Source organism: Balaenoptera ricei, chromosome 3, assembly GCF_028023285.1.
Source record: "Balaenoptera ricei isolate mBalRic1 chromosome 3, mBalRic1.hap2, whole genome shotgun sequence".
In the NCBI taxonomy this organism is placed as follows: domain Eukaryota; kingdom Metazoa; phylum Chordata; class Mammalia; order Artiodactyla; family Balaenopteridae; genus Balaenoptera; species Balaenoptera ricei.
This window is the reverse complement of record NC_082641.1, coordinates 17,084,454-17,109,168: the sequence shown is the minus strand read 5'-3', so window position 1 is coordinate 17,109,168 and position 24,715 is coordinate 17,084,454. Positions and strand designations below refer to the sequence as shown.

At 34.4% G+C, this 24,715-nt stretch overlaps 1 protein-coding gene across 2 annotated transcripts in view; it reads right to left on the bottom strand.

The window, feature by feature from the left end:
- The window catches only part of LOC132362139 (serine/threonine-protein kinase MARK2-like), a 138,991-nt gene that overhangs the window by 40,218 nt on the left and 74,058 nt on the right, over nucleotides 1–24,715 (bottom strand). Inside the window, exon 2 of one of the 2 annotated variants that reach the window (XM_059916145.1) lies at nucleotides 554–651. The exons of the other annotated variant lie outside the window; for it this stretch is intronic. The gene's annotated coding sequence lies outside the window, so the exon portion shown is untranslated. The remainder of the gene's footprint in view (nucleotides 1–553; nucleotides 652–24,715) is intronic. 2 annotated transcript variants of the gene reach the window in all.

The following is a 24,715-nucleotide window of genomic DNA, read 5'->3' as shown; positions in this document are numbered from 1 at the left end:
GACCTAGAGTCTGTCATACAGAGTGAAGTAAGTCAGAAAAAGAAAAACAAATACGTATGCTAACGCATATATATGGAATAGATTCCATATATGCAATCTAAAAAAAAAAAATGGTACTGATGAACCTAGTGGCAGGGCAGGAATAAAGATGTAGACATAGAGAATGGACTTGAGGATATTGGGTGGGAAGGGAAAGCTGGGGCGAACTGAGAGTAGCATTGACATACATACATTACCAAATGTAAAACAGTTAGCTAGTGGGAAGAAGCAGCACAGCACAGGGAGATCAGCTCGGTGCTTTGCGATGACCTACAGGGGTGGGATAGGAAGGATGGGAGGGAGGCTCAAGAGGGATATGGGGATATATGTATGCATATGGCTGATTCACTTTGTTGTACAGCAGAAACTAACACAGTATTGTGAAGCAATTATACTCCAATAAAGATCTATTTAAAAATTACTTAGGATTTAAGTGAAATTCATTAAGACTAAGTACTTAATGAAAATTAGCAAGGTCTTTTATCTCTCTTTAGAAACAAATATCCATTTTTACCTTTACTTGATATATCTGAAGTAACATATATAGATTTGCCTTTGAATATTACATTTCTTCCATCTGGTCCACTACTATTTTGGAAAGCTTGGTCCTTTCTGAGTGAGAAACATAAGATTTGAAATGATTAAGGTCCATTTATAACATTACTATTTGCTTAAATTTTATATCATTATCTGTCATTATTGAGTAGAATGCATCACCCCTGAAGGAGGCATATGAGTCTAATGGTAAAAATATAAGGATGAGGCATATATTTAGGTCATGGATAACTCAGCAGGTAATGAAGAACGGAGTAGGCATTTAAAATCCCCTACATCTGAAAATCTTGTAAGCCAAAAGATGATTCTTAAACTACAGAAAATGTTATGTGTTTATCTAATTGCTTGATATTGTTTCTTGTTTTCTTTCATAAAGATTCATGGTACTGCTATTGGGGAAATTAAATTTACTTAGACCGCATGAAATCGTAAAATAAAACAGTACTAATTATTACTAATACTAATACTATGAGAAGAAGAAGGAGAAGAAGGAGAGGAAGAGGGGAAAATTCAATTGTAATAATTTCCATTTTTAAGTATTTTATGTCCCAAGCTCTCTGCTATGTGGTATATGTGAATTAACTTATTAAATCATCTCACCAGACTTGTGGGTAAGTACTACACTATATAAGATTCTTTTGCCTGAAAAAAATAGAAAATCCCAATTCAGTAAGAAAAATGTATTACCTCATATAGCAAAGACTCTAAAGGTCAGGCACCCCCAGGGTTGTTTAATTCAGTGGCTGAATGATGTCATCAAGAACCCAGCTTTTTGCGTTATTTTCTGACCTGCCCTCCTCAGCACCTTTGTTCTCAGCCTTCCTCCCTTCATGAGAGTAAAATGGTTATGACTCTGTGTGTAAACATGAGAACGTGTAGTAGAAAATGTGGGTAACTCTTCTTGTGTGAGTTTTCTTTTTTAAAGGGGAAACTTTCCCCAGACTCTTTCCAGCAGACTTCTCCAAATGTAAATGAAGATGAATACAAATTTAACCATGATTAAAATATATTTTTTATCTTTAGGGTAGGATCAAAGTTTCATAATCATCCCTAGATCTATCACTGGCAAAGAGAAAAAGATTTTAATGATCAGCTTAGAGTACGCAGGATTTAACAGTGAGTCCTATGGGAGAGAATTAAAAACATGAACAAAATAACCAAGTAGGGAGATTGAAAGTGAGGTAGGCAACCACTTATGTCTGCTACAGATATTATCTTTACTTTCTATATAATCAAACAAGGGATAAAAGAAATGGTGAGATTAACATTATTGGGACAGGAAGTTGCAGAATATGAATTCAATGACACGTTGAAGGGTTGGAGAGATTTAGTAGCTTGTTCCAATAAGACAATGCACAGTAATGTGTTAGAGGAGGAAAAAATCAAAGAAAGACATTTCTCTGGACTTAAGAAGGTGATGTCTGTGCCAGAATTCATATCATTAAGTTATTTTCTGGACCAGACATTTATTTCAGAGATCTAACTAATATTTTTACTGTCTTTTTTTTTTTTTTTCTGTTTGAGGTAAGAGATTCTAGAGCATATTTGAATGTTGATGTGATGATCCAATACACAGGAAGAGATTAATGAAACAGAGAAAATCAAGTAACGGCAGGAGAAATTTCTTTCATAAGTCACTAGTAGAGGATAACAAGAATAATTACTGAGAGATTTAAAAGAAAGAAAGCCCTTCCAATGTTTGAGAAGAATGAGAAAACATGGATATACTCAGTAAAGTCTGGAAAATTATTCATAGAAGACAATGCAGCCAGGGTTTTAGTTCACATCCTCATTATTATCCTCAATTTTTAATTTTTCATCTTTATTCACCTCTTTATTCTTCACATGTTTCTCCTCATATACTAACTATTAATGTTCAAGTTCCTGATAAAAATTAAAATACTATTCTGGGGAAAATGTTACTAGAAATCTTTATACACTTACACAAACCTTAGAACTCAAGCACATCATAATGAAAACATGAACTAAGACAAATATATAGTGCTTGAATGGCATCAAATTTTATTGTGTTAAACTGTGTAAAACTTTCCTATAAAAAAATGTAAAGGTTTATATTAAGAAGTCAGAGTGCCATTGTACTTTAATCAGGCGCTCATCTAAATGGAAATGAGCAAGACTAATTTTGTAGAATTTAGATGCTGAGCTGAACCAAACTTATTATAAAAGAACTGGTGAACCTATCACAGCAAAGGTAAGTAACTATCTTATAAAGTAAATTCATCTATAATGCAATAAAAAGATGTATTAAATCCAAGGATGAGAGATTTGTTGCTGCCCTTGAACATACATTCAAATAGCTTTAAAAAAATCTGCCTGAAGGCCCCCCCAGGTGTGTGGTTAGACCAGGAGTATAGGGGGGAACTGAAGCCTTAAAGCCCACTTAAAGCCAACAAAAGATCAGAAAGAAAAATTAAGGAAACAATCCTATTTACCATCACATCAAAAGAAATAAAATACCTAAGAACAAACTTACCTAAGGAGACAAAAGAACTGTACTCTGAACACCATAAGATGCTGATTAAAGAAATTAAACATGACACAAACAGTTGGAATGATATACCATGTTCTTGGACTGGAAGAATCAATATTGTTAAAATGATCATATAACCCAAGACAATCCACAGATTCGACGCAATCCCTATCAAATGACCAATGGCATTTTTCACAGAACTAGAACAAAAAAATTTTTAATTTGTATGAAAACACAAAGACCCCTATTAGCCACACCAACTTTAAGAAAGAAAAACCGAGCTGGAGGTAACAGACTTCCTGACTTCAGACCATACTACAAAGTTACAGTCATGAAAACAACATGGTACTGGCACAAAACAGAAATATAGATCAATGGAACAGGAAAGAGAGCCCCGAAGTAGACCCAACCACCTATGGTCAATTAATCTATGACAACAAAGGCAAGAATATGCAGTAGAGAAAAGACAGCCTCTTCAATACGTGGTGCTGGGAAAACTGGACAGCTACATGTAAAAGAATGAAATTGAACATTCTTTAACATCATACGCAAAAATAATCTTAAAATGAGTTAAAGACCTAAATGTAAGAATGGATACTATAAAACTCCTAGAGGAAAACATAGGCAGAAGACACTTTGACATAAACTGTAGCAAAATCTTTTTGGAACCACCTCCTAGAGCAATGAAAATGGAAACAAAAATTAACAAATGGGACTTAAGTTAAACTGAAAATCTTTTGCACAGCAAAGGAAACCATAAACAAAACGAAAAGAGCCTACAGAATGGGAAAAAATATTTGCAAACGATGGAACCCATGAGGGATTAAACTCTAAAATATACAAACAGCTCACACAGCTCAATATAAAAAGAAAAACTCAATGAAAAAAATTGCAGAAGGTCTAAATAGACATTTCTCCCAAGAAGACATAGAGATGGCCAACAGGCACATGAAAGGATGCTCAAATCGCTAATTATTAGAGAAAGGTAAATCAAAACTACAATGAGGAACCACCTCGCACCAGTGAGAATGGCCATAATCAAAAGGTCTACAAACAATACATGCTGGAGAGGGTGTGGAGAAAAGGGAACCCTCTTACACGGTTGGTGGGAATGTAAAATGGTACAGCCACTATGCAGAACAGTATGGAGGTTCCTTAAACAACTAAAAATAGAACTACCATATGATCCAGCAATCCCACTTCTGGGCACATATCTGGAGAAAACCATAATTCAAAAAGATGCATGCACCCCAGTGTTCACTGCAGCACTATTTACAATAGCCAGGACATGGAAGCAGCCTGAATATCTATCGACAGATGAATGGACAAAGAAGATGTCGTATATATATATATATATATATATATATATATATATATATATGTGTATATATATGTATATATATATATATATACATATATATATATATATATATAAATATATAAAACGGAACACTACTGAAAAAGATGAAATAATGCCATTTTCAGCAACATGGATGGAACTAGAGTTAATCATACTAAGTGAAGTTAAGTCAGACAGAGAAAGACAAATACCATATGATATCACTAGAGTGTGGAACTTAAAAAAAGAAAAAAATGATACACATGAACTTATTTACCAAACAGAAACCAACTCACAGATAAAGAAAACAAACTTATGGTTACCAAAGGGGAAAACAAACTTATGGTTACCAAAGGGGAAATGTGGGGGGGAGGAATAAATTATGAAGTTGGGAGTAACATATACATACTACTATATATAAAATAGATAAACAACAAGGACCTATGTATAGTACAAAGAACGATACTCAATATTTTGTAATAAACTGTATTACCAAAAAAATGTTACTCTGCTACACTTGTAACTCACACAACACTGTAAATTAACTATACTCCAATAAAAAAAAACTGCCTGAAATTAAAAATAGTAATAATACTTTAAAAAAACCTGTAGCCATGATTCTTTATGAAATGTAAAAAGTGACCAATATTTTTGTATCATTGTTAATTACATATATATTTTTTGCTCTCTTTGATGTGATTTGGAAACTTCAGACAAGGATATTCATCCCCTCAATGCTTAGTCTAATGTATAAATAGACCTACTATAATCAATCTTTCAGGTAACATAAACATACAGGTCTACTCGTGTATAATTAATTTTCAAAAATAACACTTTCTAAATACAGACATAGAGGAAATATTTACAGGGAATTTTCATTATAAAGAAAAACTCAAATTACAATTTTAAACAGACCACTGAGCAAATCATTTTGAAATACTTGATCAGGTATTTAGAGGTTACTATAACAATAATCAGATCTTCCTCAAATACAGTAGTATATATGTCTCTATATATCTATACATATATATATATATATATATATATATATATATATATAATATTAAAAAACTTTAAAGTAATTTTTCCCACCCCAATGGATAGTGTATATCTCCAACCCAGTTAAATCTTACCCTCTTTCAACAAAAATTAAACAAAAAAATGTTTGTGGTTTCTAACACCTTGTCTTCAAAACAAAACAACAACCAAAAAAACAGAAACAAAACAAAAAATAAAAGCAATGTACCTACTAGTTATGTCAGGGTCATTAAAACCCCAGGGAGTCCAAAACCCCAAGGGGCACGTCTGGATGGAAGCTGCCTCCCTTTGCCGGAAGCTCCAAATTACAAAAATATCAGGTGCAAAGATTTTCCTTGACTGCTGGAAGATTTGAGCATTGTAAATTAGACCACAGAGTTCCAATAAACCTTAACTGGAAAAAAAAATGTCTAGCACACTCTAGTGAATCTTGGTCTCTATTTTGATGATTCATCTAGTGAGTCATATTCCTGGAAAGATTCTCTAGGGTCCCACAAAGGCTCATGCTTATTGTCCAAGGCTAGAACTCTTATGCACAGTCACATCCAGTCTCTGTTTTGGGGGTCTGCCACTGTGCCTGGGTGGCTGGTGCTGCAAAGACTCAAAACATAACCACAGAGGAATAATCTAGACAAACCAACAGGTCCTGGAGATATTTCTGGATCTCAAATAAAGATGCCCTCTTGCTTCCTCGTGAGTTCCCCTCTGAGGTCTTTGGAGCCTTTAATGTGAGTGGACTTCATTCTGGACAATCTATAAAGAGGTTCTAATCATGTTTTTCGTCCAAAGAGAAGATACCAGGTTCATAATCTGTGATAACATCATCCCCTCCTCTCAAGGAGTATCTGCAACAGGATGCAACACTATCTGTTCTAGCTATTGCCACCACTGTTGTAACTTTTTCTGGGGCAAAAAGATCCCTAATCCCTTTCAGTCAGCATCACTGAGAAGGGGCCAGGCCATGGAAAAGTCTGAAAAAGAATGGTAATCCAAAAGATAGTTTGCATTTTCTCCTAGACACAAAAATACTAGTGACTTCTCTACCAATTGATACAGGAATACTTCTTCCTGTCTTCTAAATATTCCACTATACTTGAATAAATCAAGCTCCCTGACTCTTAATTAGGGGCCCAGGGAATAACACCCTGTACTTCCCATTCTATAATAATGGTTTTGACATTTTTATTTCTATCTCTTTTCCATAGTCTACAAGCTTTAAGAGGAAGCACACAATGTACCTTATATTTACCATAATAATTTCATTGTATAGCACAGTGCCTGACCTGATACAGTATACACAAAAAATACTTCTTAGTTAAATGAATGTATCAAAATGTTCCCATCAGTAAGTTAAGCCAACTAGCTAAAAGTTTAGGGTTTTGTCATTCCATACTTCTTCTTTTCCAAAGTGCATGAAGTAGAAATTAGCCCTTTCTAAATATTATTGCATGTCTTTACATAACAGAAAAATAAATAATAAAAAGCGTAGATTGAATTTTTCTTCACGAAACAACAGTTCTCAGTATATGAAACAACAGGATGGAATGTACAACTTGCTTTGGGGACCTCACCTGACTCCCCTCAGATCATCTTGAAAAATGCACTGTGAATTATATCTTATCAGGTTAACTGACTACTCATTTTAGCTCTAAGTAAATGGCCAAACATAGCTGACATTTAACAGAGAACACAGAAGTAAAGATTGCAATCTTTTAAGTAAGTTTCAGACTTATCAAACATAGCATTTTTCTTGCATATTGCTGTCAGGAAAACTATGAGTAACACTTTTTTTTAAAAAAAATCATTGTTGCCGTCAAAAACTGAAAAACTTTGTAAGTTAATTGGGAAGTAAATTAAGAATCAGCAGGTGAAAAATATAAAATCAAAATATTCATTTCACACAAAACCTCTGTGTCATGATTAATAACACTATTTTATAATAATCATGATTTCTCACAGTTTGATCTTTATAGGTTACCATAAGAATGCAGTTGATTAGTGTTTGCATGTATCTTTCTTGGTTATTACCTCTTAATCTCCTTTCTACACAAACAAAGGCATAAGGATATTAAGAAGAAGGAGAAGGAGAAAGAAGAGAACAGAGAGAAGAGGAAGGAGAAAATGAAGACAGAAAAAATATTACATAAAGGAATAGTTACTTTTCTGTATCAAGTTAGTTAGGCCATGGCAACCAGATATTTGGCCAAATATTATTCTAGGTGTTTCTGTGAGGGTATTTTTTAGATGAGATTAACATTTAAATCGGTAAACTTTGAGTAAAACAGATTACCCTCTATAATATGGGTGGGCCATAGCTAATTAGCCTCTTAAGGGAATTCTGCCAGCAGACAGCCTTCAGAATCAAACTGTAGCTCTCTCCTTAATTTACTGTCACCTAAGGAAAAGGCCATACGTCTCTTTGCGGAAGAACTGAAGAAATCCTTGTCCTATGTACTGACTGCATTGTTGCAAAAAACCCTTTGTTCTAGCTATCTGGCTCTTCACCAATAAATGAGCTATGGATCTTCAAATAGACACAGTTCCAGAAACTGAGGAGAGAATTATGACTTTTTACCGGAGTGACTACTGTTCTCTTTCTGCTCCGCCATGCGTGCCATTTTCTTGCTGTAGACGTTAACAGCACCCAAGCTGGCTGCCTGTCTCTTTTGCCCTTTGGAACACTATGCTCACTATCTTTACCACCACCTTTAGGTCACATGAACCTTAGCTGCTTTTCTGACATTGGAGGTCACTCCTGTTATTTTGAGATCCATAGATGAACAATTCCAAGTTTGTTACTGCCTCCCTTGTCATCAACTCAGCCTTACGGAAGAGCGCTACCACTTAACCTGTTGTGTTGCCGATGCCGCTCATCAATGCAGTTTGGATGGCCCTGGCGAATGGTATGTATTCTGGCTCCTCCTGAAAACCTCTCCTCTGGTAGGTTTTCTGGACTCACGTAATTTATTCTATCCAGCTTTCTCTCCTCCTGTAGCCTCTTTATTCTGTCATGGCAACTCAGCTATGTCTGTTGCTCAACATGGGACATTTCTTTCTTCATTCTTCTAGAGTGTGGAGATATCTCTATTTTCTGGGGCCCTTGCCTGAGTGTTTAATCCTCATGTCCTGAGAATTCTTGCTTATGCAGTCTTATATTCTGGCCTACTCAGCAAGTACCCCCAAAGTGCAATCCCTGGGTCATTCCTTCAACTCCTGCTAATATAAGCTAAATCTTATATCTCCTCTATAAGTGTATATGCTCTTTCTTATCAACACATTCCAGTTGGATTAGGTTGCAATTTAATGTTAATTCCCAGCCTGTGACCCACGGGAGAAGAAATGAATCTCTTGAGGAAAGGTGGTCACCTGTTGCCCTTGTGAGAGAGGCTACTACAGTGTTCTCTGTCAGGCATAAACTGTTAGCTTTCACTAGGAAAGACTGGTGAGTCACCTCTGTGAACTCTGAGGATTCCAGGGCTCCAGCACAGACAACTTCTTCAGGATCATCTGTCTAGAGAGTCTATCCAGATGTCCCCATCCCCCAATTCAGCATCCCAGATTTTACCAACAATGGCCCTAGTCGCCTATAATCTCTCTGCTGGACATCAATACAGGTCATCAAAAACCAGTCAACTCCTCATTCCTTAAAGGCAGTATTCTCCCCCAAATCTTTCAAAAGCCTGAATCACTGTAAGTGTAATGGCAGTCCTCTTCACTGGACCATTTTCTCCAGTCACCACAAGTGAAATCATGAGCATTTGGGACTCCATCTTATACTGGAGACAATCCATAGCCCACTTACCACACAAAATGACATTTCCCTAGCTTGCCAGGCAGTAAGTAAGTAACCCAAGAATAATCTACCACCTTTTTCTTGAACCATTTCCTGCTACCTAAGTCAGTTAAGCTCTTCTAAAGGGAATTAAATGTGGTTTTATTGAGGAGATACCTGCAAAAGATAAAGGCGAAGAGGCAGGAGCAGGCAAGGAGAGGCTCCAGGCTTTCATGCAGGGATGAAACCCTTAAAATGAGACAGAGAAATAAGGGGAGTTGGGCAGGATGTGGCTCAGACTGTAGTTTAGATTTGAGGAAGCTTTGGCCAGGTCCATGGGAAATCTCAAACCATGCTTTTTAGAGTCAGGAGTGTCTTGGCTCTGCTGTATCTACCATCCTCAGTCATTGATTGGTGGCCAGTCTGGGAAGCACATCCTAGACATGGGTATGGTAATGCTTCCAGAAGTGTGAACCCACAGCAAGAGATCTGAGAATTTTCATGACCATGATATTGTTGAAACACTAATAAATATCCTTTCGGAGTATTATTTAAAACATATAATTCTGAGGAATATATATAGCTCTTCCCATAGAATTGTGAGCAAGATCTAGAAACAGTAAATAGAATGACATAAAGGAAATAGTGAAATCATCAGCAATGCCACCAAAACCGTAGTTTTGGAGTTTGAAATTTGGTTATTTATAAATGAATATTTTAATTCTAGATTTTCTGCTGAACTTAACAAAATTGTTGAAAAACCACTGTTTGCTATGAAGAATAACTTGTACATTATAATTTTTTATATACATAAATTAGTAAAATTTAATTTCTAAAAATTTTTAAATTTTTCTAGAAATTTTTAGTTTCTAAAATTTAATTTCTAAAATTAAATTTTAGAAATTAGTTTATAATTGTGTTATCACTGACCTGAATTTAGTTAGTCTGAGTCCCACATTTCTGTATAGATACAATGTGTAGCTTTTTGACATATTAGGTTAACAAAGTAATACTAACAATATCATATGGTTATTGTTTCAAATTTGGAAAATATTGAAACAGTTTACTATTAGCTATCCCTCTGTTATTTTTATATATTCTTGCACAATGAAAGCTGATAACTCTACTGATCTACCATGACAGAATCTTGAAGGAAAAAAGACACAAAACATAAGCTACACATTTCAATACTAGGGGATGACAGTTGTCATCTCTCTCCATGGGAAAGCTATGGAATTCAAACATTCCTAGACTTAGGAAACAAAACAAAGTTAAATAGATTTCTTTCATTTCACTCTTATGTGCCAGTCATCTTACGTTAACTAAAAATAATTTAGTCCTATAAGATCTACATTCTGTAAATGTTCAAATCACGCACTTAAATTCTAGGTAACAGAATTTAAATAATTATAGTAGTCTTTAACAAAAGCCTTTTCTATGGAGGATGGAGTAGAGGCTGCGTGACATACATATCCTTTCAATTCAATAAATATAGTTTATAAAAGAAAACAGAGCATTATTGTTCAGCTATAGAACTGCATATATTCCTTTTTTTTCTTTCTTTTTCAGTTTTATTGAGGCATAATTGACAATAGGTACAAATTTCAGTTATAAGATTAAAAAGTTCTGGGGCTCCAAGGTACAGCATGGTAATTATAGTTAATAATACTGTATTGTATACTTCAAATTTGCTGAGAGAAGATCTCAAGCATTCTCATCACAAACAAAGAGTTACTATACCTATTCTTTTAAAAGTAGTACAAACAAATCTATTCTTTGTTTTTGTGTGTGTGTTTTCTCTTATTACAGTCAGTATTTATATTTTATCCAATACTTGCTCGTCTCTTTTGTGAAGTAGGATTATATCTCCTTATCTATTGCAATTTGAAAACATGTTCTTTGAGGTAGGGCCTTGGGCATGTGACTTGCTTTGACCAAAGAGCTTTGAGTAGGCATGCCATGGGACAATTCTGAACTAAAGGTTTAACTTATTGCAAATCTTGCCAGCTTTCATGCTCTTTTCCTCTACAAAAAGAATGATACATCTCAAGTAGGGGATCACTTTAACTTCTATCCTGGAAGGTCAAAACAGTAGAAAATGCTACAACAGGTAGTACACAACCTTGGCATATAATGAGAACAATGTATGGATGTTTCTTGTAAGATATGGGATTTGGGGGGAATTACTCGCTACTGTAGAAAAATTCACTAACATATACTCTTTACCTTTTCATAATTTTTCTGAGGATTTTGCCTATTTTTCTATTTTTTTTGAATTGTGAAGTTGAGATTTTATGATTCACAGCTACTTTGCTTATGTCTGCCACCAAATATTGCATATTTTAATAACCAAATTTCAAATGATTAAAATGAAAAAGAATTGCAAAATTACATTTTTTTTTTTTTTTTTTTTTTTTACCAAATTGAATGCTACATACCATAAGGTAATTCCAAATTTGGAAAGAAATATGTCCTTTCTATTGACAAATTTATAAACTAATCTGAGATTCTAAGGACACACTTTTAGAATACATTACAATACACGCTAGATGAACAAAACATACAAATAAGTACAAACTAACACATTTCTTTGGAAGAGTGTACATTAAAAATTAAGTGCTGCTTTAAAATCCGATTGTATGAGTTCTAAAAAGTTGAAAATATTTCATTAGCTTATGTTTGAATTTTAATGATAAGTGGTGTTTTATTTTACAGGAAAAATTTTTTAAATATCAGAATTTATATTGCTTCAAATAAATATGTAGATCTTTTTATATATGGTAATCACACTAATATTAATCCTAATCACTCCTAATATTATCTAACATATTTTGTTTGCTAGTAGGCAGTTGGCCACATACAAAGATAATTAAATGGGTTTGGTACTATATCTGGCAGAACAGATACTTTGATAAAATATTCTGCTTTTGAACACTAAGTCCTAAATAGTACATAATGTTGCCTTATTGCAAATCTGGTAAGAAATAAAAGGTGAGCTAAAACATGTGGTGTTAATTTTGAAGAAAATGCAAATATCAATATTATAAGTGGCAATGAAGATGAGGTGGGAGAGAAAAACTAGTCTATATTAGAAACCATAAATCAGTGAACAGAGATGAGTAGAACACTTTAGTTATAAAGAAGCAACTTCAAATTCAAACTAGGGCAAAAACAACATCCTTACTTAGTTTTTTCCAAGCTTTCACAAAGTAAATTCAAGCAAATATAAGTTCTCCAGTGAAAGTCAGCAACACAGAGAGAAACAACACAAAAGAAGTGATAGCAGAAAAAGAAATAAAAAATGAAATTATTATTATAGAATTGAGAGTAATAATTATGGATTTTCAGAAAGATAAAATATAATTAAAATATTGCTCAAAGAATAAGATACAATCAAAAATAATCCAGGAGATTTTAAAAATAAGACAATATTTAAGTTGTTTAAATAACTCAGGTGAATGATAGCTGAATAGAGAATAGTTAAACTGGAAGATATATCTGAAAAATTACTGAATGCCAAGTAGATAAAGAAAATAGGGAAGAAAGTTTAGAAATGGAATAAAAGGAAAAGAGGGCAAAGTGAGGTCCAAAATATCTAGTTCAAACTACAGAAGGAGGGAATGTAGAAAATATAGAAGTGAGCAACAGTATGTGAAGTGAAAGTGGCTAAGAAGTGTCTAGAATTGGTGAAAGATATCTATAAAACAGGTTACACACTTGCAGCAAAAGAACATATGAGTGGAAATATATTTTAAAAATTAAACCTATAATTATCACAGAGAACAGATGAAATATATTTTGCAATCCTGAGAGGAAATAACGATTAACCTAGAGTTATGTACCAATGAATCAGTAATCAGTTTTCTCAAGAAAGAAAAAAAAAAGACAAAGGAGAAAGAGAGTCAGGGAGATCAAAAAAGAGAGAGTACAAAAATACAAATATCTCCACAATGCTCGGGAAGTCCTAAAGGACAGAATCCAGAAAGAAGAAGGAAATGAACTCAGAAGGAATTCTGGAGATGTGAGAATAAATAGTAAGCAAAAGAATAGGTAGTATGTAATAAATATTAATAAATATTTATATTGAAATAAAAATAAAATCACCAGTAATAGCACAGATAATAATTTGTGGGGTTAAAAAAAGGGTAGAATTAAAATACTGGATCAGAGTGATCTACAATGCAATGTGGAGATTATTGGATTTATTGAATAATGAAGCTCTGATAAAATGAAAAATAAGGTAATTTTTATTAAATGGAAATAAAATCCTATTTAAAAGTTTGTAGTTGGAAAAAAGAATACGAATTCAAACCCACAAAAATAGCTAAATACACTTTTTTAAAATTAAGGAAGTACAATGAAAAAGTTAGCTAAATATAGAAGAAATAAAAGTGAAGTGTAAAATAGCCACCTTTTTATATGTACAAAGATAAAAATGAAACAGTAGTTGTAAGAAGACAAAATAGGAAAGGAATTGTTGAGTTCTGCCCTTGCTTCCTCTCCATCATTGTTTAAAACCACAGACCTCGCCCCCAACTCAGAACATAGTCCAGGTATACTAGAAGTGAGACAAATATGTGTGGACAAAGTGATAACTAGCAGTCACCCTTATAGTCCAATTATGGTCAACTGCCATTTAGTAAGTTTCACCTCATAAACTGTCTAACTTTGGGGTGCAGGGAGAAATTCTGAATTTAAGTTGTTTTATGAATTGAGATCTAATTAACTGTGATTTCCTCTTCAATTTTATGTATCTTCCACCCAAAGACTCATCTACTTTACTACAGACAGCTTTCTGGGGATGCTATGAACAGTACGATAGCTTTCCTTCCTGTATGTTGTTGACAGAGCAGTGTCTAACACGGTATTCTAGATTATCTATTTCATCAGCTGTAGCAACATTAGAATTAGTCAGCCAATAGTTATAAATTAGCAAATAATTAGCTTTAGAATACATAATTGGAGAGGTAGAGAACACAATAAGTTGTCTATATAGCAAACAGAGTTAAGATATAAGTGAATAAGAACACAAGATTGAGGAAACCACCCAGAATGAAGCACAGAAGAACAAACCAGGAAACTCAAAAGAAGTAAAATTTAAGACAGACAAGAAAATATTTGAAGAAAAGATGGGGATTAATTACATAATTTTTTAAAAGTAGCTGTTAGAATTAAAGGGCCCATAGACCATTAAAAAAAAAAATCTAAGGAACAACCCACACAAAGGAATGTTATAAAGAAAACAAAATAAACAAAACAAAAACAAAAAAGAACACTAAAATTTTCTGTGGAGAATAAATGGATCACTTATGACAAATAAAAATTCTACCAACATTAGCTTTATGGTGAGTATAATTTGATTCAAACCCACAATAATATCGAAAAAGATGAAAATGTAATAACAGATTTAACAAATATGTATAAATATGTACACTGCAAATTACAAAACCATCCTGAGAAAAAATTAACAGGACCCAAATAAATGGAGACATGTACTGTGTTCATAGATTGGAAGACTCAGCATAGTAAGACTTCAATTCTCCCCAAGTGGATCTATAAACTCCTTGCATTTTCTATTTAAACACCACCCACTTTATGTGTGTGTGTGTACATGTGCACGCACGCACACACACACACACACACACACATATATGTGATTCTAAAATTTATTTGACGATGCAAAGGACCTTGAATAGTTAATAACATTTTCATTAGGAAAAACCCAGTAGAAGAACTTATATTATCAAATTGCTATTTAATAAAAATCTCCATTAATCAAGATGGTGATTTTGTTAGGGGTAGGGGGATGGGGTGTATTAGGATGGACATAAAGGTACACAGAGAGGAACAGAGAGGCCAAAACAGATCCACATATATCTGGTCAACTTGTTTTCAACAAATGCTACCATACAATATAATTGGGAATGATTAGTCTTCTAAAAGAATATTGCCTTAACAACTTGATGGGAAAACACTAAACCTCAACCCAATAATCACACCATAAAACAAACAAATAAAACTCAAAATGGATTATAATGTGAATGTAAAAGCTAAAACTTATAAAACCCCTATAAGAAAAGATACAAGAAACTGAGAAAATCCTTGTGCCTCTGGTTTGGACAATGTTTCTTATCACTGAGTCGGTTACTCTTCAAGCCCCACAGTTACTGCATATGTCAACAGGTCATTTGCCAAATGTACTGATCTCAATTAATAATAGTTGAGAATGATAATCATCATGACTCCACAGATGCCAGGGGTTAACTAAGACCAACTTGTTGCCATCAGGACCATGAGTAATGTAGTTCCAAAATTCCATCCTGAGGGTTTGGTTTTAAGAACACTCCTGGAACCAACTGTCTTGGCCTATGCCCCCCAACAAGCAGAAATCACAGTAAAAGTTTATATACTACCATTCTATTAGGAACTATAATTCCAGGGAATAGAGTTAAGGTGAAAAAAAGCCAGTGAGGCAAGGGAAGTAGGAGAGCCAAAAGAAAAGCAAAGAATTAATTTGCTTGTCTCCAATTCTCATTTATCAAGAGTTCACCGCATGGTTAATAACTCACCTATAGTTTTGGTTGTGCAGTTATGGGTGGATCCCAGGGGATCTCGCATCTCAAATCTACAGAGAAGCACCAGTGAGAGAGCCAAATGCGGGGGGGTTATGAACATAAGGCAGAAGCATTTTGTATTTTACCAGTTGAAGCCAGTTCGAGTTCAAGCTGAGACTGCACCAGTGAGAGCTCAAGAACTTAAATTGTAGTGTAAGGAATGACTGATACAGTTAGACAGGAAACATTCTATATCACAGTATTGTTACTTCAGTCACCCACTTTATTTACTCAAAGTCAATCCAGTTATTAAATTTCTTGTGTCATTCTTGGTGATATTTTATGCAAGTGTGATTTTATAATGTACTGTCCACTTTATGTATGTATACATGTCTTAATATGTTTACATATATGTATATATGTATATGTGTACTCTGTGCATGTGTGTACACACATACATATTTTACAATCAACCTAATGTTTTATAAATAAAAATACAAATTTTGTCAATAGGCTTACATTTTTTACAACTAAAGCAAAAAAATTACAAATGCATAAAAGTCCATAATAATATTAATATTTTCTAGCATTCTAAGATGATTGTGCCATTTACATATTTATCCATATTTTTTCATTCTTTATATGTCACCAATGTCCATACCATACTAATATATTTAGTTCATAATCATAATATGCTCTTCAATTTCATAAATAGTTGTGTTTAGTTATAATTGAATTGAATTCAGGCAATAGTTTACATTTCTTATCTATGTGAAACCATACTCTGTATATTTCAAATGTCTACTGAAAGAAAGGCATATCTGGAATCATACAAATTGAATAAAATATTTTGGCGTTTCACATAATTTTAAAATGCAAAACATAGTATATAAATATTTATAACGGAGAACAAACTGTTTTAACAAAATTTGTGAATATAAGGTGAGATCATTAGCAGTTAATGTTCACCGTCTTCCTCAAATGAGACAGACATATACTATACATACATATTTCCTATGTTTTCCGGACATAAGGATATGCTCCCCAAATTAGTATTGTTTTTCTTTCTATTTGGACAACCATCATGAAAATATTTCTCATAGCTTTCTTAAATATAAAGAGATTTCTTCCACCATTTTTCTTTATCCTTTGTTAAAGTTTTAACTTACTAATATATCTGTATTAACAAAAAATAGAAAAACATCAGACATAAATCACCAAGATTTGCTTCTAAAATGTGTGTCCCTTACTTGACATTTAAGATAAATGTCTTCTAGCTTTTGAATATTTTATAGAAGCTGTTACTGAAAAGTCTAATTCTGAACCTAAATATATGGCTTTGATTCAAACTAAGATAATCATTTCCTTTTGAACTATGATGCTATCTGAGAATATTGACCTTAAATCTAATTGATTAAATAACTTCTAAGAGCTTTATCTTGATTCTATAGAAATAAATATTCCAAATAAAATTATAAATGATTAATGTTAGAAAGTGGATTGTGTAAAGAAAGATTATTTATGCCCAATATTTTTATACCAAATATTTAGCTGGCTTTCTTTATTTTTCAGTTTCCTCATATTACGGTAAACCCCCCCCCCCCAAATTTATATTGACATATAGTAAAATAAAGCAATATTTTTTCTTGAACAGTACTTATTTTTTAAAAACTCACTATGTCAAACAGTAAACTAGTTATGCTCTCTAGTTTTTATTACTTCATCTTCATAACAATACTCCAAAATAACTTTTTTTTGTCTTTTTTTTTTAACATCTTTATTGGAGTATAATCGCTTTACAATGGTGTATTAGTTTCTGCTTTATAACAAAGTGAATCAGTTATAAATATACATATGTTCCCATATCTCTTCCCTCTTGCATCTCCCTCCCTCCCACCCTCCCTATCCCACCCCTCTAGGTGGTCACGAAGCACAGAGCTGATCTCCCTGTGCTATGACGTTGCTTCCCACTAGCTATCTATTTTACGTTTGGTAGTGTATATATGTCCATGCCACTCTCTCACTTTGTCACATCTTACCCTTCCCCCTCTCCATATCCTCAAGTCCATTCTCTAGTAGGTCTGTGTCTTTATTCCCGTCTTGCCACTAGGTTCTTCATGACCTTTAATATTATCCATTAAAAAATATTTGAGGATAATTTACCAAATATCTCATTGCCAGAAACTGGAAAAATGACATTCAAAACCACTGTTTTTTTTCCACTAAGTTATACTGGTTACCTCTTAATTACTTTAAATGAGTTAAGTACTACTTTAAATTATTTAAGTTCTTTAAGGAACTTTATACTTTTATGTTCCTGTTTGCATTTCTGCAAGTTCTTCATTACTCCATTCAACAAATGTATGTTAAAGTTTATGAAAATATTGACATTTGAACATTTTTTACCTTAAAAATGACAATTTAATATGATTTTCCTAGTATTTGCTGAGTATTTCCTCTACGGAGGGGATATAGCACTTCATTATTTATGCTCTGTGTACAAATACTACAAAATTTATTGGAGCAAAACAACATTTTTCTCACATTTTCTGAGAGTCAAGGGTCTTAGCATGGCTTAACCAGGTCCTCTACTTCAGAATCTCACACAGGCTACAATCAGAATGTCAACCAGGTAACCATAAGTTTCTTTTCTACATCTGTACATCTGTGACTCTACTTCTGTTGTGTAAATAAGTTCACTTGTACCATTTTTTTAGATTCCACATATAAGCGATATCATATGATATTGTCTTTCTGTGTCTGACTTACTTCACTCAATATGACAATCTCTAGGTCCATCCATGTTTCTGCAAATGTCATTATTTTGTTCTTTTTTATGACTGAGTAATATTCCATTGTATATATGTACCACATCTTCCTTACCCATTCCTCTGTTGATGGACATTTATGTTGCTTCAATGTCCTGGCTATTGTAAATAGTGCTGCAATGAATATTGGGGTGCATGTATCTTTTTGAATTATGGTTTTCTCTGGGTATATGCCCAGGAGTGGGATTGCTGGGTCACATGGTAGTTCTATTTTTAGTTTTTTAAGGAACCTCCATACTGTTCTCCATAGTGGCTGTACCAACTTACATTCCCACCAGCAGTGTACGAGGGTTCCCTTTTCTCCACACCCTCTCCAGCATTTATTGTCTGTAGATTTTTTGATGATGGCCATTCTGACCACTGTGAGGTGATACCTCATAATAGCTTTGATTGCGAGATTGGGACTGACATATACACACTACTATATATAAAAGAGATAACTAATAAGAACCTGCTATATAGCACAGGGAACCCTACTCGATACTCTATAATGGCCTATATGAGAAAAGAATCTAAAAAAGAGTGGATATATGTATATGTATAACTGATTCACTTTGCTGTACACCTGAAACTAACACAACATTGTAAATCAACTATACTCCAATAAAAAATTTTTTTAAATGTCAGCCAGGTCTTTGGTCTCTTTTGATGACTTCACTAGGAAAGGATCCAATTTTAAGCACATTCATGTGATTCAGGATTCAGTCCCTCAATGGTTGTTGAACAAAACTCTCAGTTTCTTATTAGTGATTGGCTAGAGTCCATCCTCAGTTCCTTGCCATATGGGTCCCTCCAGTTTGCTCTACTAGAGCAAGTACCCAAGAAGAACCAGAGAGAGAAAGAAACAGAAAGACAGAGAGAGAGAGCAATGTGGAAATCAACTGTCTTTTGCAACCTAATCTCAGAAGTAACATCCCATAACTCTTGTTACACTCTATTCATTACAAGCAAGTCACTAGGCCCAGTTTGCACTAATGAGAAGGGATTATACAGGACATGGAAACAAAGAGGTGGGTATCAGTGGGAGCCATCTTAGAATTCTGCCTACCAGGAGCCCTGAATTACAGTGTTTGTTTTCATGGAGTTTGCATTTTACTGCTGGAGGAGAGGCATCAAAGAAATATATATATACATACATGCACACACAAAAACACACAAAAACAACAATATACCAAGTGACCATACAGGCAATTTAAGAAATGGAGATCAAAAGCAAAATGGTATTTGACATAGGATATTGAGAAAAAATGTGAAGAAGTGAACCAGACATATTCTAGGAGAATAGCCCAGCAGAGAGAATAGCAAGTACTAAGTGCATGAGATAAATGCAAGTTCGGTATTCAAGGAAAATAAAGAAGCCCCTCCTGGCTGGGGCAGGATAAGGTAGGGAAATATGAAAAGAAATAGCTGGCTGTTCACGTAGGGCTTTTAGTCTGTGGAATGAATGACTTGGCTGCTCCTCTGAGTGAGATATGAACCGTTTAGAGTGTTTGTTGCAGAGGAATAACACAACCTAACCTACAGCTTTTAAGGCCCATTTTGAATTCTGTATGAAGAATAAAGGGTAAAATTGGTAAAACATGGGGAGACAGTATAGGAAATTGTCTTGGTAATCCAGGCAAAGTTATTATGATTACTTGGGTCAAATTGCTAGCTGTGATTATAGTGACAGGTGGAGAGCCTCCGAGTGAATTTAAACATAGATCCAGCAGCCTTTCCTGGCATATTTTCTATTAAGTATGAGAGAGAAAGAGATCAAGGATGACTCCAAATATTTTTGCCTGAACATGAGAAAATGTGGAAATACCATTTAGAAAGTTGGGTAGTTGTGGAAAGATCAAGTTGCTTCAAGCCCAATACATTTGAAATAATCATTAGATATACAAATATAGATGTTGAGGAGACATTTCTATATAAGTCTTAAATGTAAGGGGAAGAAGGTTTGGAGATATAAATTCGTGAATCATCAGAATAGAGATTGTGTTTAAAACCATGGGACTAAATGAGATTAGTTGAAGAGCAAGCAAAGACAAGGAAGAGAAGAGGTCTGAGAACTGCAACCGGGAAGGTCTCAGATATGTAGAGATTGCAATGATGAAAGTTATTCAGTGATGGATTATGTGAATTCATGAAGAGTGGAGGAAACAACAGAGTTGTACAGAAAGTTTCTACTCAAGGGTTCAGAGAGATGAGAACTAAAATTTCATCATTGTTTCTGGCAAAATGAAAGCCACTAGTGACTTTGACAAGAACCTGATCTGAAGAAAGGTGAGGGCGAAAGAGTAGGGATGACTCGTTGTGGATTGGGCCAAATAGAAAATTAGAGAAGAAATGGAGACAGGGAGTGTGTAAACTTTTCAGCTGCAGTAAAGAGTTGCATAGAAATGATGCAGTAAGGATGTGGAATCAAGACAGCAATTTTATAATTAGGGGTTTAGGATTTTGTGGCAGGAAATAGAAACACTACACAATGATTTTAAGACTAAAGAGACATGTAATTAGATATTGAAACAACAACATCAATCTAGTAGAAGACATCAGCTCTTGCCGAGCAGAGCTTCCCCGGGGTGGAGCTCTCCCAGGGCTACAGTAACACTTTGTATTCACCTTGCCTCCTCAGCTCAAGTGACATAACTAATGCTGGGCGCATCAATATCCCTTCTGTGCTCCCTTACCCCTGCCCACACCTCTGTTATTAATCCATTTACAGTTGTTCATTTGAAATATTTGGGGTGAATTTTCTTCCCAGACAGTCCCCTCCCTAAATGCAGGGAATCCTAAGTCCTACATTGGAACTACTGACTTCAAGGTAGCTGGTATTTAACGATTACGAAGCAACCACCACTCTTGCAATCACCACGTAACAGCAATGAAGCTAGTCTCCAGACTAAGCTAATGACATGGTGGACACTTTGCTGTCAAATACCTCCAATTTTTCTATGACTTTGCTTGCCTGACAGTAAAAGAGCTAGAAGACACACTCTTATCCCAGTGCTGCTTCCAAATCTCTCATGATGCAGCAAGGTGGTAGAACCTACCTGATATCCAAAACACTCATTACAAGGGCTCTGGGAAATAAAATGTTTAGTATCTCAGCCTCTCTAGTTTTGGAATTTACACTAGAAGGAGGTAAAGATTGATTCTGAGTGCTACCTCAGTCATTTACCATACGCACTGCAATATTTCATGGAGTTTCTAGGATAATTATTTTATAGAAAGGGAAGAAATGAAGAGTGAAGAGACAACTGCAGGAGAAAAGCCCTTTGGAAGGAATGGGACCAGTGCTCAAGTAAATATTCCATGTATTATGATTACACCCAGTCATAGCTAGGAATACCATCAGATGCAAATTTAATGGGGATGGTAGCTTACATTATGGCCTCTGTGTCTTCAAGTTTTCAAACAAGTCAGGACTACATGAAGTGAAAAAATAAAAGTTGGATGAAAGTTTGAATATATCTATAAATGTTCCTCTTTGTCAATTAAGATATTTAGCTTTAAATTTGATTAAAGTTGCTCTTCTTTGCAGTCATCTTTATCTACTGCATCTTTTTCCAGTTCTCTAAATATTTTGCCATTCTATATTTCCACATGTAACCATTAAAGTGTTTCATAGAAAATAAATTGCAGATCATGTTTGTAAGTTTTAAAAGTTATTTTTTGGTTTTGTTTATATTTGTTTGTTAATTATAGAACCTTCACCTATATTGTTGGGTATGTGGGTTAAGCACATTTATTATTGTGTTAAGTATTATAATGAGGGTGTAGCTGCCATTTTATTTCATGGTTCTCTTTATTATCTTTTTTAAAAAATAGTATTTATTGTCTTATTTTCTGGCTTAGATACATTGATATTTTTAAAATGTAAAATGCATTTAGCTGAAAATTTTTAAAAATCTCTGCTACAGTGGCATAAACAGAGAGGAATTTATGTTCATCATGTAATAGTAAAACTGAAGGGAAGAAAACAGAATAGTTCAGTGATAATAGCAGAACCCAGACACTTGCCATATTTTAATTATGTCGTACTTGTGAGTACATCTCACAAGTCCAACTCTTTGTTGCTCCCTAGTCTTAATACGACTGGCGAAATTTTCCCAATTTGCCTACATTTCAGGTGAAAACAGAACATTTGAATCAGGCAGGGGTTACTCTATTAGCAAAGTAAGGATCTTTCTGGATAAACCTCACCTTTCAACTCAATGGTCAGACATGTTTTCCAGCTACCCCCTCTCCCCCTCCCACCCAGGTAGGTAAGTCTGCATAGGCAAGCATTTTTAGTCATCTATATTCTATAAAATGGTACTTTAAAAAATCAAGAGGAGAGGCTGGGTTTTGAAAAGTTACTCTTTAAATGTCTTAATATTATCAACGTGTGCGTGTGTTTATAAATATTCTTGTTATTTTATTTTACTTTTGTGACTGGAAAATGAATCAATTATTTACTTTTCTCACAACTGCATTCTTGTAAATGCATTTCTTTTATGACTGATTTTCTCCAAGCTTTTCTATTTTCAAGAGGATCTTGTGTGACTTAGAATATCTTTATATTATTTTCAGATTTAAATAATTATTTTGCATGATATAAAATTGAAGATGTTTTCCAGTATTACTTTGAAATTACTAGTCTGTCATCTTATATCCATTTTTGCAGTTGATTAATCTTATTTCAATCTGATTCTATTTACTTTATATGATCTATTTTTTCTTTAGAGGCTTAGTGATTTTTCTCCAATTTTTTTATTATTAATTTTCACTGTAGTGTGGTTCAGTGATGTTTTATTATTACCTACTAGAAATACATTAGCTCTTTCATTTTGAGGGCTAATATCTTTACTAAGTATAGGCAATTTTTAGTCATTTCTTCAATTATTTCTTCTCTGTCATTAATATTTTACAATATATTAATGTTAAATCTAAACTCCAGTCACCTAAGCATTCTGATGCATATTGCCTCTCTTTTTCTCTCCCTTATACTTTCTAGGATAGGTCTTCGGACTATTATTCCACTTCATTCCTTTATTCTGTGTGTCTATTCTGATATTGAACCCACCCATTACCTTCTTTGGTAATTCTTTGACTTCACTTTTTTCGTTTCTTATCCAGTACTTTCTCCTTCATCTTTTGGATGTTCTAATCCTACTTTCTAATTTTTCTAAACTCTGGGAATATATGAAAATTTGTTCGCAATACTAACTTGTCCTGGGTACATGATTCTGCTTCATTTGCTATAGGTTGTTTCATTTGTGATGTTTCTTTTAGGCCAGTTGAGTTCCTTGGTATTTTTAACCATTAGACTCGTATTACTCTGGGGCTATATGCTCTCTCAGTGGGTTATGTATGAGGGCCTAGAGCTCAGGTCCTGGTTAGTATAGCTGCTGACAGAGCAGAGAATACTTTTGTGGGTTTTAGCTTGGTTTAGCTGCTCTTATTTTATAGTCTGGCTCAACCACTTGCTGTTTTTCCTCCCACCCACAAACCAAAGAATAAACTCTCCCTGTGCTCTGTGAGAGGAATTGCTCTTTCCAAAAGTTCTCTTGAGCTGCAGTACCCTAGAGGTAAGGAGAAAATGCATTTGGGCTGAGCAGTGGGCCTGTGTCTCTTATCAGCTCCCACGCCTGCCATGCTTTGTGAGTTGGCTTGGTGTGACGATTCCACTCCATCACATACTGTTGCTGCTGCATTTCTGCTTTGCAGTAGTGATGGGGTAGAAGCACAATGTAGAGAAAATAAAATATGTAACTAAAATATTTCTCTTAATTTCTTATCATTGGGAGCTTTTCCTCTTACACTTTGAGCAACAGATCATGGAGTCTCATAATGGGATCTGACTTTCTTTCCTTCCTTCCTTGTTTCCTTCCTTCACCCCCCACCTCTGTCTCTCTCCCACCCCCTTCTTTCCCTCCCTGTCTCTCTCTTTCTTTCTTCTTTCCTTCCTCCGTCCCTCCTTTCTTTCTTTTTCTTTTTTCTTTTTGGTTAAACTAAGCTCTCATATTAGTTGCTTTTTGGCGCCTATGACATCTTCAAATATTGGACTGTGGAAGAGAAAAAGCAGCAATAAGTTTCCTACCTTTTTAAGAGGTAGAAATCTGACTACCT